At 40.4% G+C, this 13,760-nt stretch overlaps 1 long non-coding RNA gene across 1 annotated transcript; it reads left to right on the forward strand.

Moving 5' to 3' along the window:
• The first annotated feature begins 5,027 nt into the window (after positions 1 to 5,027).
• Positions 5,028 to 12,375, forward strand: LOC123621606. Its single transcript, XR_006729196.1, has 4 exons — positions 5,028 to 5,113; positions 7,654 to 7,717; positions 8,179 to 8,361; positions 12,164 to 12,375. It is a non-coding gene; the product is annotated as an uncharacterized LOC123621606 (long non-coding RNA).
• Positions 12,376 to 13,760: the final 1,385 nt, after the last annotated feature.

A 13,760-nucleotide genomic window follows, 5' to 3' on the forward strand; every position in this document is an offset into this window, starting at 1 on the left:
AAGGCTTAGTATATGCCAGGGTCCAAGTAGACATTTTATATATATCTTTACTTAATATTTGTGACTATTCTATAACGTAGAGGGTATACTATGCATTATTCTCATCTTCTAAATGAGGAAACCAAGGCTTAGCTTATGTGACAAAATAAATAGCAAAACCATGATTCAAGCCGGGCATTGCCAAATGCGAGTCTCCGTACTACATCAGATTATCAGATGCGATTCTCGTTAAAAGGGTGACTAGAAGACGTCTGGTTAAACATCTTGTTTTACAAATCTGGACAGCGAGGCCCAGGGTGGTCTCAGACCTGCTCTCTGCTCGCTGAGCGGGTTAATTGCAGGGTGAGAGCCAGCACCAGCATCTCCCAACGCCGGAAGATCCGTGCACTTTCATACAAGATTGCTGTGTTTTCTTGTAAACTGCTTTATATCCAATGGCTTTAAAAAGAAAACTCCTGTAAATACTAAAACATAAAACAATGAATTGAAGAAGGGCCAGCTGGAAGGTGATCTCATCATGACTTTTCTAGAAAGTGAAAAAGGGCTTGATGTTGCAAGGTGTTTGCTCACTTTGCAACCACATTCAGTTAGAAGAACTTTTTTCTTTGTTCCACCTTATTTGTCTTGTGTTCTTCCTTCCCCCCATCTCTTTTCTAGTTGCTGAGGCTGCCCATTAGTAGTGAAATATCCCATCCCAAAGGCAACACCTAGGTTTGGATGATGGTGTCATCCGATTAAAAAGAAAAAAGTTCCTTGGCCCTGCTAGAGATAAGCGAGAAAGAAACCTGCGTTGGCAACAATCCTCAGTTCTGTAGCAGACTGAGATATCAAAGCTGTTATTTGTACTTGAGCACTAAGGGGAGTACCCAGGTGTTCTCTGTGGCTTTTTCCGTACTTATTTTACCATCCAATGTATTTTAAATGTATTTATAGTTGCCAATTGGCTTTGTTGTTTACTACTGCAGCGATTATTTTAGCTGCTGCTATATTTTCAGGCATTGGGGCCGGATGGGATGGGAGAAGATGGAACACCAGGCATCTCTTTAGGTCTGATCGGAATTTAGGTTCATACTTAGGTAGTCAAAGCTCCTCTGTTAATTAATTCACTGACATACTTAAGAGGCCCAGTTTTGCTAAGAAGACATAAAGAAGTCAAGCATCAGATACTGCGGTGGTTGAATGCTGAGATGGAAACTAACAAGAGCAGCCCCTAAAACCTGGCTCTTTACTTAGGAGAGTGCACCCAGGCAAGATCCTGCAACTCACAGTCCCATAAGCAGCGTAAGCAGCGTGGCTCCGTAGGACCCAGAGAGGAGGCACAGCTGGCTGTGAAACACTCACACCTGGCCGCTAACAGCAGTGGTGGTTTCATCTGCCAAACAGGAAAACCTTCTATAGCAAAACCTCAATTAACAGGAAGCCAACATATCCAAACCCCTCATTAACCAGTGACTCTTAAACTAACCGATTAGGCTTCTCAAATAATTGTACTTTGTGTTCCTGCTGTTAAAAAAAAAAAAAAGTCCCTCAGAGCTCAATTTGTACTCACTTTCAGAAAGCACAAGAGATCTTTTGATGTACATTTCTGTATAGTACTTTTTCCTCTGGCTTCATTTGATCATTCTTGTTATTAATATCCCTTTGCCTTAACCACATTCTCTATTTTTAACCTACAGCATTTGTATACTATATGCTTTTATAAATGGCTACAAATGCCTTTTGAAACACAGCTAAAAGAAGGTAATAATTAAAAACATATTTTTGCCAAATATGGCCTTCTTACAAGGTCCACAAAAGGTTGTTTGTTTATTTTGGATTGTTGATGATATCCATCTCTAGGTGCCACCGTGACTTCATGTAACCTTGTATAACCGCTACTGTTGCCTTGTCTTGCCCGTCTGAAACCCAGCTGTTCATCTGCAAGAATATTTCCTCTTTGTCTGTTTTCTATCTTAGCCCCATCCAGCTATTGCCTCTGGTGGGAAGGCTTGAGGAAAGTTCTCACTATTTTTATGTCACCTCTGTATCTTCTAAATGCATCTTCTTATAAATAAATCTTCTAAATATTTTAGAAGCCATCCCTGTTTTTAAAATTTTCTTTGATGCGAAATTTGTCCAGCTCCTCTTTATTCCCCCATCAGACAATGACAATAGATTGTCATTTTAAATTGTACAATTTAGTGGTTTTTCATATATTTACAGAGTTTTGCCACCATCACCAATATCTAATTCCAGAACATTTTCATCACCCTAAAAAAACCCTCATACTCTATTACTGGTCATTCCCTATTCTCCTCTTCCCCCAGCCCCTGGCAACCACTAATCTACTTTCTGTGCCTATAGATTTGCCTGTTGTTGGCATTCTGTACAAATGTAATCATATAATATGTGGCCTTCTGTGGCTGGCTCCTTTCACCTAGAGCAATGTTTTGCAGGCTCATTCATATTGTTGCATGCATCAGTACGTGATTCCTTTTCATGGCTGAATAATATTCCATTGTATGGATGTACCACATTTGTTTATTCATTCATCAGTTAATGGACAGCTGGGAATAGTTTCTTTATTAATAAATTCTCCCACCTGTCATTTTCTCACTCTAATGCATAATCTGCACTATGTCTAGAATTACTTAATTCTGATAACAGCACCTTGTATTCAAAAACCTGTGAAGGTTCCCCAATGCTTCACCAGTCTTCTCTCATCTTCCCATTTTAGTCTTATTGTCTGTTCTTTCTGCAGATGCACTGTTTGGATGGACTCCTGCACCACACCCCTTCCCAGCTTGGGGCTGCTGCCCTGACTAGAATACCCTCCCCTTTCTCCAAATGGTGAGTTCCCACTGGCCTTCCCTCTGAAGCCTTCCGGAAGGCCCGCTGAGAGACAAGATGCTGCCTCAGCACTTTCTACATTTTCCTTAGTTAAAACACTTACAGTTCTGTCTGGTAATTGTTTACCCCTAATTGTCACTCTACATACAGTGTGAGCCCTTTGAGGAAAACTCACGTTTCTTATTTATCTTCTATTTCTTGGTGCCTTCTCTGTGAATTGATGATTATTTAATTAACATGCATACCTTTGCTTAACCTTTACTTTGAAATGTTTATGGTGTAATTTAATGTTCCTGGCACTCAATTTTTCCACTGGGAAAATGAAGCCAGCTCCTTTGAGACTGGCGCTCACATCTGCCTAGGGAAGAAAGCAGAAGGGCATTGTGTCCTGCTGACTACTGCCCCCACCTTCCAGATGATAACATGTTTTTACATACAGTATCTTCTTTTGATCTCACATTGTCCTTGTATCTGGCAACAATTGTTGTCCTCTTTGAAAACAATTTGAATGTGAGCCCCAGGGGGCTTAAATGACTTGCCTGGTTGAGGTCTCAGAGGTAGACTAAAACCTCTCCTGTCTAAGCCCCTTTCCTAAGGAGGAAGAGATCCCGAAGGAAAGAACAGAAAGGCTGCACTCTGTAATTTAACTCCTGAGGGGGCATGGTACTGAATAAAGGTTTTGTGTAGGTTGTGTTTCCACAAAGGAGGAACTCTTTTTCCAAGCTCTTTTTTCTTTTCTCTGTACATGAATATTGATACATGCACTCTGTGGGGGGAAGACAGGGCAATGTGCCTGAGTTTTCAATTCTTTTACTCTCCTTCCTCTATGACAGTGATGGAGGAACCCAAACCTCTGAGCAGAGAGAGGGCGCCACTGCCAGCTTAGGGCTTCTTGGCTTAAAAGAGCCAAGGAGCACTTGAGGCCAAGAGTTTGAGACTAGCCTGGGCAATACGGCAAGACCCCATCTCTTAAAAAAAAAAAGAGTCAAGGAGAACAGTTTTGAAGGGTATCTTCTTCTTTAATCCCAAAAGAGAGAGACTTTAATTAATTGCCAGTATCTGTGGAAAACCTCATGGGTCCTTCAGGTTCCTGTGACCTAACCTGTCTACGTATGATCCTATCCTTATCTTACCCCATCTCACTTTGCTCTCTGATTCAAGTCACAGCTATTCAAAACACAACTGAGAAAGGAACCAATACACAAAAATGCATCCCTAAATGAACATCAGCAACCACTAGTACAACGTCCCAACCCAAACAACAAAGTAGCTTTCAAGAAAGGCTGATAAGACCTTAAGCAAACAAACACACAGCATTTAATGTGGCTCCTGAGAATACATCTACCTACACTCACTGCTCAGGGAAACAACGAACACTTTTGAATTTGTAGAAAAGGTTAAATTGGATCTTGTACTATAAAAGAGAGGAAAGCATAAAATGAATCTTAGAAAGCATTTTACTCAAAGCATTCGAAAATAAACACAAAGTTATCATATATCTTTAATAGCTTTAATTCTTTGGCAGCTTCATCTACTCATCCCCATTTAGCATGAGCCACTGTGCCCGGCTAATTTTTTCTATATATTTTTAGTTGTCCAGATAATTTCTTTTTATTTTTTAGTAGAGACGGGGTCTCGCTCTTGCTCAGGCTGGTCTCGTACTCCTGAGCTCAAACAATCCGCCCGCCTCGGCCTCCCAGGGTGCTGGGATCACAGCCGTGAGCCACCGCGCCCGGCCCCATTTTACTCTTATTGCTACATTGTCGCATTTCCCGACACCGTGTACCGCATTTCCCAGAGCTCTGTGGCTGCATGTGGAAATGGCTTCCGCATCACCAGTGGCGCTTTTGCCACTGTTTTCCATTCACCTCTTGATGACATTTTGTTGGCTTTTGTTTTCTTCGAGGTCTCGTGAGCTCAGTAATAGTCCCTAAACCTCACATGTTCGGGAATCTCTCATTGGAACAACTTGGTAAAAATTTGGGGTCGTGATAAATTTTCCTGGACATTTCTTAGCACTTCACGGACACCGCTCCGCGACGTTTTGTCGAGGACTGTTGCTCAAACGACTATTGTACTTTTCCCCTCGTCCCTTGCTGAGCTGAGGAGTCAGGGGTGGCGCTGGCGATTCGCCTGTTTGCTCTCAAATCCATTTTCCTCCCTTCTCTTCCCTTCTCAGTTGTGGCAGGAAATGTCCCCAGATGTCTTGCCCTCATTGCCAGTAAGTTTTGCCGGTGTCGCATTCTCAGACTGGAACAAGGAGGAGGGAAAATCCTCAGTCCGGGTGAGTGGCTCTGTCTTTTTCTCATCGGCTGCCTCCACGCTGCCCTCTGTACAGCCCAGCTCTCCCCTCGGTTTGGCGGCCACCAGCTTCAAATTCCCGCCTTCTGAAACGCCTGTGGGGACTTCCTTTCCCGACTAGACTCGGTGACCAAGTCAGGGGTGAATAGGAGATAAGCTAAACTGTACCCAAACTTCCTCTCTTTCCTTCTCTTTGGCCATCACTTTTCAAAGATTATAGAACAGCGTTGTGTGCCTGTCATTGTGATGTCTGGGGAGGAAGATTTTGGCTCTTTAAAAGCTTTTGTTAAACATCAGAGAATATTTCACCTGCTATCCTCTCCTAGCATTCCATTATCAGTACGATTTTATTTTATTATTTTTAAATTGTAAATTGATAGTTTACAGTTGTATGCATTTATGGGGTACAAAGTGATGTTATAATTTATGAATATAATGTGGGATGATTAAATCAAGCTAATTAACATATCCCTCACCTTAAGTACTTAACATTTTTTTTTGTGGTGAGAACATTTTACATTTACTTTCTCAATAATTTTAAAATGTCCGATACCCTTTTACTAACTATATTCACCACGCTGTGCAATGGAACTAAAAAAAAGAAAAAAAGAAAAAATTGTGTTCCTCCTGTCTGAGATTTTGTTTCCTTTGACCACCGGCTCCCCACCCCACCCCCTCTTCTCACCCTAGATGGCCTCTCTCTACAGGTGCGAGACATTACTATAGAACGCTCTCATTAGAACTGCATTTTGCAAAACACATTTTTTCCCCCCGAATAACAAGCATAAAAAGAAAGAAACCCACTTACCTACTGACCAGCTTCTCATCAGAATAATCCATCCTGGTTTCTTATGGCTTCATGAGCTTTAGACTCATAGGACAAAGGCTGCTTCATCTTGAACATATTCTGTTTCTTTCCTTTTTTTTTTTTTTTTCAGACAGAGTCTCTGTTGCCCCAGCTAGAGTGCAAGTGGCCTCACTGTGGCTCACTGGAACCTCAAATTCCTGAGCTCAAGCGATCCTCCAGCCTCAGTCTCCCTTCTGCCTCAGTCTCCCTGAGTGCTGGGATTACAGGCATGAGCCACTGCACCTGGCCTGTTTTTTTTCTTGGCTTGACAGACTTGTGGCAGGAAAGTCAAATGACCCTTGGGAGCAATATCTATCTATTTATTTTTTTCTTTTCTTAATTGGAAAAGTTAAAAAGAAAGAAAAAATGGAAAATAATGTAAGAAGCATTAGCACACACAATATTAAACTTTTGTCATTTCTCTTACAAAATTAATAAATTTAAGGTAAAGTTGACATCCCCTTGATGTCGTATCTTGTCGTATTTCTTTTAATTCCTCCCCGGAGGCCACCACCATGATAATTTGGACATGTTATTATGTCTTTTCATGCTTTTAATTTTGCTACAAACATACATCCTTTATAAATAGCATATAAATATTGCTGAGATGTGTTTACAAGTTTACAAAATTGGTATTGTGTCATGCCAAGGTCAGATTGAGCTACCTTGATATCTGGGAATGAGAAAGGATGACATTTCCTTAAATTGCAGCCTCTGTTTTGGAAACTGTTCCCTTGAGCAAATTTTAATCTCTGCAGACAAGAACTCTGAGATGAATCTTTTTTGCCTTGGTGACTTTATGAGGTTCTGCCAGAAAATGACACTGGTTTGGGATTATCTCTTTTCTAAGATCTATAAGCTTGAGAAAAACTTGCTTTCAGAACATTTCCAACATTAAGATTTTTCAGGCAAACTGATTTTTTCTGCATCTCTCAAAATCTGCATTGAATAAATACTTATTTGGCATATTTTACATCCCTGGATACAAGATGTCATTATAGTCGCAGTTTCATCTGTCCAAATATAGATTTTGCATGTCAGCGTGACAAAAGTTTTGGAAATAACATTTAAAATACAAATCAATCACAGTATTTATAAATCCATCTTTCTTCAACATGGAAAAATTTAGTGATTGTCAGAAATACACATGATAATTGAAAATTTTTCGAAGGTCTTTAGTTCTATACTTCAATATTAAAAAAGACTAATAGTACTATAAAAAGCAGCTGAGTACCTTGGCACTTTGGAATGAAATGTCTCCTCACTTTAGGTTTTGATGTTAATAAGTCTAGTCGCCTACTGCCACCTTGTGACTGAAATACTCAACTACATAATGTTAGATACCAACCCTCAAAAAGAGCAGTAAGAGGATTAAGTACTTGGAGTTCCTTTCTTCTAGTTTGGCATCAATGCATAGCATGGTGTTCATAAGAAGCTGCCCTGGAACAAAATTAGTTTTGTTTTATTTTAAACGAAATATTTTGACTAGTTATTTATTTTATAATTTACAAAGAGTAAAATTTATCATTTTTGGTGTACTTTGACAAATGTATAGAGTTGTGTAACAACGTCCACAATCAAGATACCTAACAATTCCATCACCCCTGAAAATTCTGTCATGCTGCCGCTGGGTATATTGATCTTTTAAAGTAAATTATATTTTTATTTATTCGTAGGCACGTGTTCTATATCAATTGGATGACTCTGAAGGAAAAAATGTAACCTGTCACTCTAATCCAGGTATAAGAAATCAGGGCCCCAAAAGGAAAGGTCCCGTTCCCTGCAGATGCCTTTGGGTGGCTAAATTGTCTCTCGGCAGCAGTGGGAGGGAAGGGGAAGGGAAGAATGAAGCAATATGGCTCCTGCCAATCGGCTGGGGTCTCTGGGGGGGGAGGTGCCCTGTCCGCTAGAGGCTCACCGCTCACTGGTGGCAGCCATCTCTGTGTTGGCAGGTCTCTCCAACCGCTCAGGAGCCCACCAGCAGTCTGAGATGCAAGGGAGGGGACATTTATTCGCTCCACCGACCCTTGTCGCTGGTCTCCAAGCCTCTCAGGGGCCTTTCTCCTTCCAGTTCTCCTCCGCAACTTCTTCCCGTGGAGTCTCCTGTAGTTTTAGGCATCCTTCCTTCCGACGCTCATTGGATCTGTTTGTCTGCCTGTTTATTTTTTTTCACTTTCTTCTAAAATCTATCTTTCTTGCAGAGACACTCTGGCTGGCGGTTTTTCTCATCCGCTATCTTCCACTACAAGTAAATTTTTGTCGTTTATAAGTCACCCAGTCTACACCCAGTCTATGGTATTCAGTCATAGCTTGACTGGCCTAAGATACCTGGCCTTCTGCAATATGTGGGAAAGGATCATTCATAAGACTGTCAACCAAGAAAGGTAACTGCACATAAAAATTTTTCAATATTTAGCCTCCCACAAGATTGTAGTTTACGTAGCCCAAGCACAATAAGGGAAGCTCATATTCTTCCGCACAGTTGGTATCCTAGGAATTCCTAGTGAAATGAAGCCCCATTAAATCATGTATTTATTTTTCTTCGGTATTTTAGAGAATGTCTTCAGAGTTTTTCTCCATTACTATCAGGTGAGCATGGGAGCAATCTGGTATCACATATTTCTCATAGTGCTAATTTACAAGTCTTTTTTTTTTAGGTTGTTCACTGCAGCACTTTTTTAATTTTTAATTTTTTTTATTTCAGCATATTATGGGGTACAAATGTTTAGGTTACATATATTGCCTTTGCCCCACCCGAGTCAGAGCTTCAAGCATGTCCATCCCCAGACGGTGGGCACCACATCCATTAGATGTGAATATATCCATTTCCTCCTCTCTCCTCCCATCTGCCCGACACCTGATGAATGTTATTACCATATGTGCACTTAAGTGTTGATTAGTTAATACCAATTTGATGGTGAGTACATGTGGTGCTTGTTTTTCCATTCTTTTACAAGTCTAATTTGTGTTATGCTAGATAACCAGCTTTAATTGAAAACAGGAGAAAAAGTAAGTCTTTAATTTTATTTAACTTGTCAGATGACTTTGGTCATCATCACCAGATCCGTGACAATCTACAAGGCCCACCTCTTTGTTGTAAGTGACCATAAGAGATTCATTCCTAACCCTGGTGCTGTTCATTTTCCCATCTTGCCCAAGTCTCTCAAGCTGTGTTTCTTGTTTCTTAAATATTTCAATCAGCATATTTTCTTAAAAATATATAAGGTCATTCAAAAGTACAAAGCAATACTCTAAACACAAAAATTATTTTTATGTTTGCAAGTCAATTTCCAGTCATTTTTACGTAAGTACATATTTTTCATGTAAAATTGTAATTTACACACTCGCTGAAGAGACATGAAAGGGACGTTACTACTGGTGGGTCAGCAGATGGCGCCAGACACCAGGTTACCAATCAGCCTGTATTTAAACATTACTTTTTTATTTTTAAAAATTATTGTATTTGGCCAGGCATGGTGGCTCATGCCTGTAATCCTAGCTCTCTGTGAAGCCGAGGCAGGAGCATCACTTGAGGTCAGGAGTTCAAGACTAGCCTGAGCAAAAGCAAGATCTCTACAAAAAATATCTCTACAAAAAATAGAAACATTAGTGGCATGTGGTGAGGTGCCTCTGTAGTCCCAGCTATTTGGGAGGCTGAGGCAGGGGGATTCCTTGAACCAAGGAGTCTGAGGTTGCAGTGAGCTGTGATGACACCACTGTACTGTAGCCCTGGGGTGACAGAGCGAGACTTTGTCTCAAAAAAAAAAAAATTATTTTTTGAGAACAGATCTTGCAGTCAGGCTGGTTTCAAACTCCTAGGCTCAAGCAATCCTCCTGCCTCAGCCTCTGCAGTAGCTGGGACAATAGCTGTGTGCCACCATGCCTGCCAAATTTTTTAAGATGGGGTATTGCTGTGTTGCCCAGGCTGGCCTCAAGTGATCCTCCTGCCTTCCAAAGTGCAGGGATTACAGGCATGGGCTGCAATGCCCAGCCAATTTTATTAGCCTTTAAAAAAGTTTTTATATTTTAATAACTGTTCTCATGAACTGTGAATTCAGTGATGGTTATGTGTAATGCTATAGGCATTGTAGGCAGATGGAATAACAAGAGGATGACTTACTTCACAGGTGATAGTTTCTTTTTGTGGTAACAAGTCAGAATGGGAGTTTCTAAGTAAATGCTAGGTTTTGGCAGTTGACTAGAATGAATCCAGTAATTATTTCAAGTTAACATTTCAGCATGTCAATGTGAATAATGCTAGGTTATCAACTTTTTCCAGTTTCTTACATAATTGAACACTGTTTTCGGTTCTGTATGAATGTCTTTGGAAAGTGATATTTTGAGCATCTTTAAAAATGTGTGGCATTATATGTGAGCATAGTTCTTAGCTATACACACCAAGGATGTATTTACATTTTGGGGAAAGTTAAATAACCAAAGTAATAAATTATTCTATCTTTTTTATGTGGCCATTTGACTGTCATTTGGCTCTTTTACATCTATTAGAATATTTGCTTTAAAAGTAGCTGGTCTTTACTCACCTTTAGATAAGTATGAACACCTGTGTTGTTGCAGCATTCATGAACTAATCTAACAGAAGACAGAGCCAGGGAGCCATTGCCAGGGATCTTATAGTTAGCTGTTTGTTTCTTACTACGTGATCTCATTTATATCCTATGAGAATTCACTGTGGTATGAAACAGACATTTCCAGAAAATTGAAGCTTTTTTCTTAGCCAGATACATACTTAAAAAAAATTTCTATCGTTTGGAAATTTCTTAGACATCTGCCTACTTTCAATGTATACTGAATATTTAATAATATCTTTCTTTGGTGAGATGTTTTACTTTATAATGTTAGTCATTTTATTTTTTGCTGCTTGTTTTAAATTCAATATTCCTATAGAATGGCTGTAATTCATGTTTTCCTGCATTTTATCAGCTGGATAATCTAAGCACAAACAATATTTATCAATGGCTATAGATATCAGAATGGATGGTTGGTTGATCTGACCATACCAGCATCTACTAGCCAAATAGTAGCACCTCAATCTACTTCTCTTAGTCTGATAAATGGCTTTCTGATGACTCATTTGGGTCCCAGGTACTTTGATTGTTGTAAGAATGTGCTCTGGAGACTGAATGTAAGTATTCTGGTCCCCACTGTAAGAATGTATCCACCTTGACAGTAAAGGAGCTGGCATTCAATCCATTGGTGACATGAGAGTTCAGTAGCTGATCTGAAAGGCTAAGGGGCAGCTGTATTACGGCCAACCCTCTAAGTTAGACGGCCCTTGCAAAGAAATCAGCTCACCCTGACCTAATCTGTCCTGTCCTGCTATATCTCTCACATCTCTTCCTTTCACTTCAATGCTCTCATCAGTAGACAGTGAAAACATCTAAATGATACTTCATGAGAAACTTTCAACATTGGCCACAGGAAAAAGCCACTTGGACCCTTTTGGATCAGACCCATTTCAAAATGAAGTTTAATGATTTAAACTCAGATTAGCATGGTTGCCGATAGCATGAACTCTGCAATTAAACTTGGTGAATTCAAATCCTAGCTTCTCCACTTACTAGACCTATGAGCCTGTTGTCTCTCCTGTAAAATGGGGATAACAAAAGTTCTTCATACTTAGAGTTTTAGGAGGAATAAATGCATACAAAATTCCTAACATAATACCTAGCATATAGTACTGCTCAATGTAAGCTGTCACCATCATTGCTTTTTCTGACTTTGATTAGGGTTTTAACACTGCTCAGGTGCTTATTATTCCCTGTGGTGGTTGTCTTAAAATTTTCACACTCAAGACTTTCTCCAACTCCTTCCCGTTTTCTTGATAACCACGCCTCTTCTTTCACAGGTGGAATATAGATCACTGAGTGTAATCTTTCTCAGCATCCCACCAGCTACAGATTTATTTGCTACAGCCTTTCAACTAATGGAGCGTTTCTCCAAGTGTGGTCACCAGACCATCATCATCATCATCACCTGGGAACTTGTTAAACAGGAACATTCTGGGGCCTCACTGCAGACCTACTGAATGAGATTCTCTAGGGCAGAGCCCAGCCATCTGTGATTTAACAGGACCTACCTGGGAGTGCTGAAGTGTGGGAATCATTGCCCTAAGGCCTGGGGCTCTGACATCCAAGATCCTCTTGTTGGTGCATTCTCCCCCTGCAGGTAGACCTGCCAGTGAAATGAAATTTCCCTAAGGTGTTTGGTGGAATCTAGGAGACTTAGAGGAATCAGATGAGGAATGGCTGATTTAGCGTGATTCATCTTTTCACGGTTTCTATTGTGAAAGTCAGTGGAGGAGACTGTGCAGAGTCTACTGGAAAAGACTTTTCCCGTAAGTACTTGGGAGCGCGCTGTCAATATTTGCTGCCGTATCTCTTCATTAATGCCCCCGTGGCTTTTAACTAACATATTCCTTCTTTACATATATTAATTCATTCAATCACATCACCCACTGGGAGGGTCTAGTTCCCTGTGTTGTAAATGAAGGAGTTGACATTCTGTCCCTCACTGGTACAAGTTTGGAAGTTATTTCCTTTTTGTATTGACTTAAAGTTTAATTGCCAGAGCACAATCTTCTTTTTCACACTTTGGTAAAGTTTCCATGACAAGGAATTAAACTGGTGCCAACAAATAGGAAAAAATACAAGTAAATAATGTTATACTTTTTTTCAAGTTGGAGAAAAATCAGGATATTTTAATGTCTGATACTTCTGTGACCAAGTTAATATGTGCCACCAGGAATGTGAAAATGCCATTTTTCTACTCAGGTTTTGAGTAATTAGTTCACTTACCATCTGTTGCCTCCAAAGGAGATAGAGAAAACATTACCCTTACTTTATTTAATTTTTTTAGAGACGGGGCCTTGCTCTGTCTCCCAGGCTGGAGTGCTGTGGTGCGATCATAGCTCATTGTAACCTGGAACTCCTGGGCTAGAGTGATCCTCCTGCCTCAGCTTCCTGAGTAGCTGGGACTACAGGTGAACACCACTAGGTCCGGCTGAAACCCTTATATCAATCCCAGTGAAGGGGAAAAAAAGGAAAAACAAGAAAGGAAACTGGGAATTGTGCAGGGACTGCAGAGGGAACATTTTTGACAGGGATCTTCAATGAATCAAAGTGGAAGAAAAGAATAGTGATGAGTGCCCATAAGTGTGCCCACTCACATGTGGTTAAGTTGTATTTGTTTTATAATAAGAAATTCATTCTGAGTAAGCCTATTTCTATATCTTTCATATTTCTATATTATATATCAATATTTCCTGAAGTTCTGCAGAAAAATTCTGCTTGTGACAGATACTGTGGTTGGCCTCTTCACGTCCCATTCCAACTGGCTTTCCTGTGTTCTTCTTGTTAGAAAGAGTCCAGAAAGCTAAAATCCAACGTCTGGCTCTCCTGCAACTAGAGTGGCCTTGTGGTATAGTCTGGCACTTGAAGGATAAGTTGAAGCCTACTGGGGACTTCTGGGGGCACCTTTGCTTTGGGATACTGATGCCTCCCCTTTCTGTCTTGGTTCCATCTCCTGCTGGGGAAATGGTCTCGAGCGCTGGAGTCTCACAAGCCACTTGCTGTCATTAGGAAGGAGTCAGATGGCCACAGAGCCTCAGGCCTCATGTCTTCGAGCTGCTAAAACAAAGCCAGCAACTGTCTACCTTGTGCTCACAAGTGTGAGAGAGGGGGAAAAAAAATCATGTGTTTAAACTATTATGGGATGAGTTTTCTGTTACTTGGAGTCTACCTGACACATTGTCTGAATAGAACTA

The sequence above is a fragment of the Lemur catta genome, chromosome 16 (assembly GCF_020740605.2).
Source record: "Lemur catta isolate mLemCat1 chromosome 16, mLemCat1.pri, whole genome shotgun sequence".
In the NCBI taxonomy this organism is placed as follows: Eukaryota; Metazoa; Chordata; class Mammalia; order Primates; family Lemuridae; genus Lemur; species Lemur catta.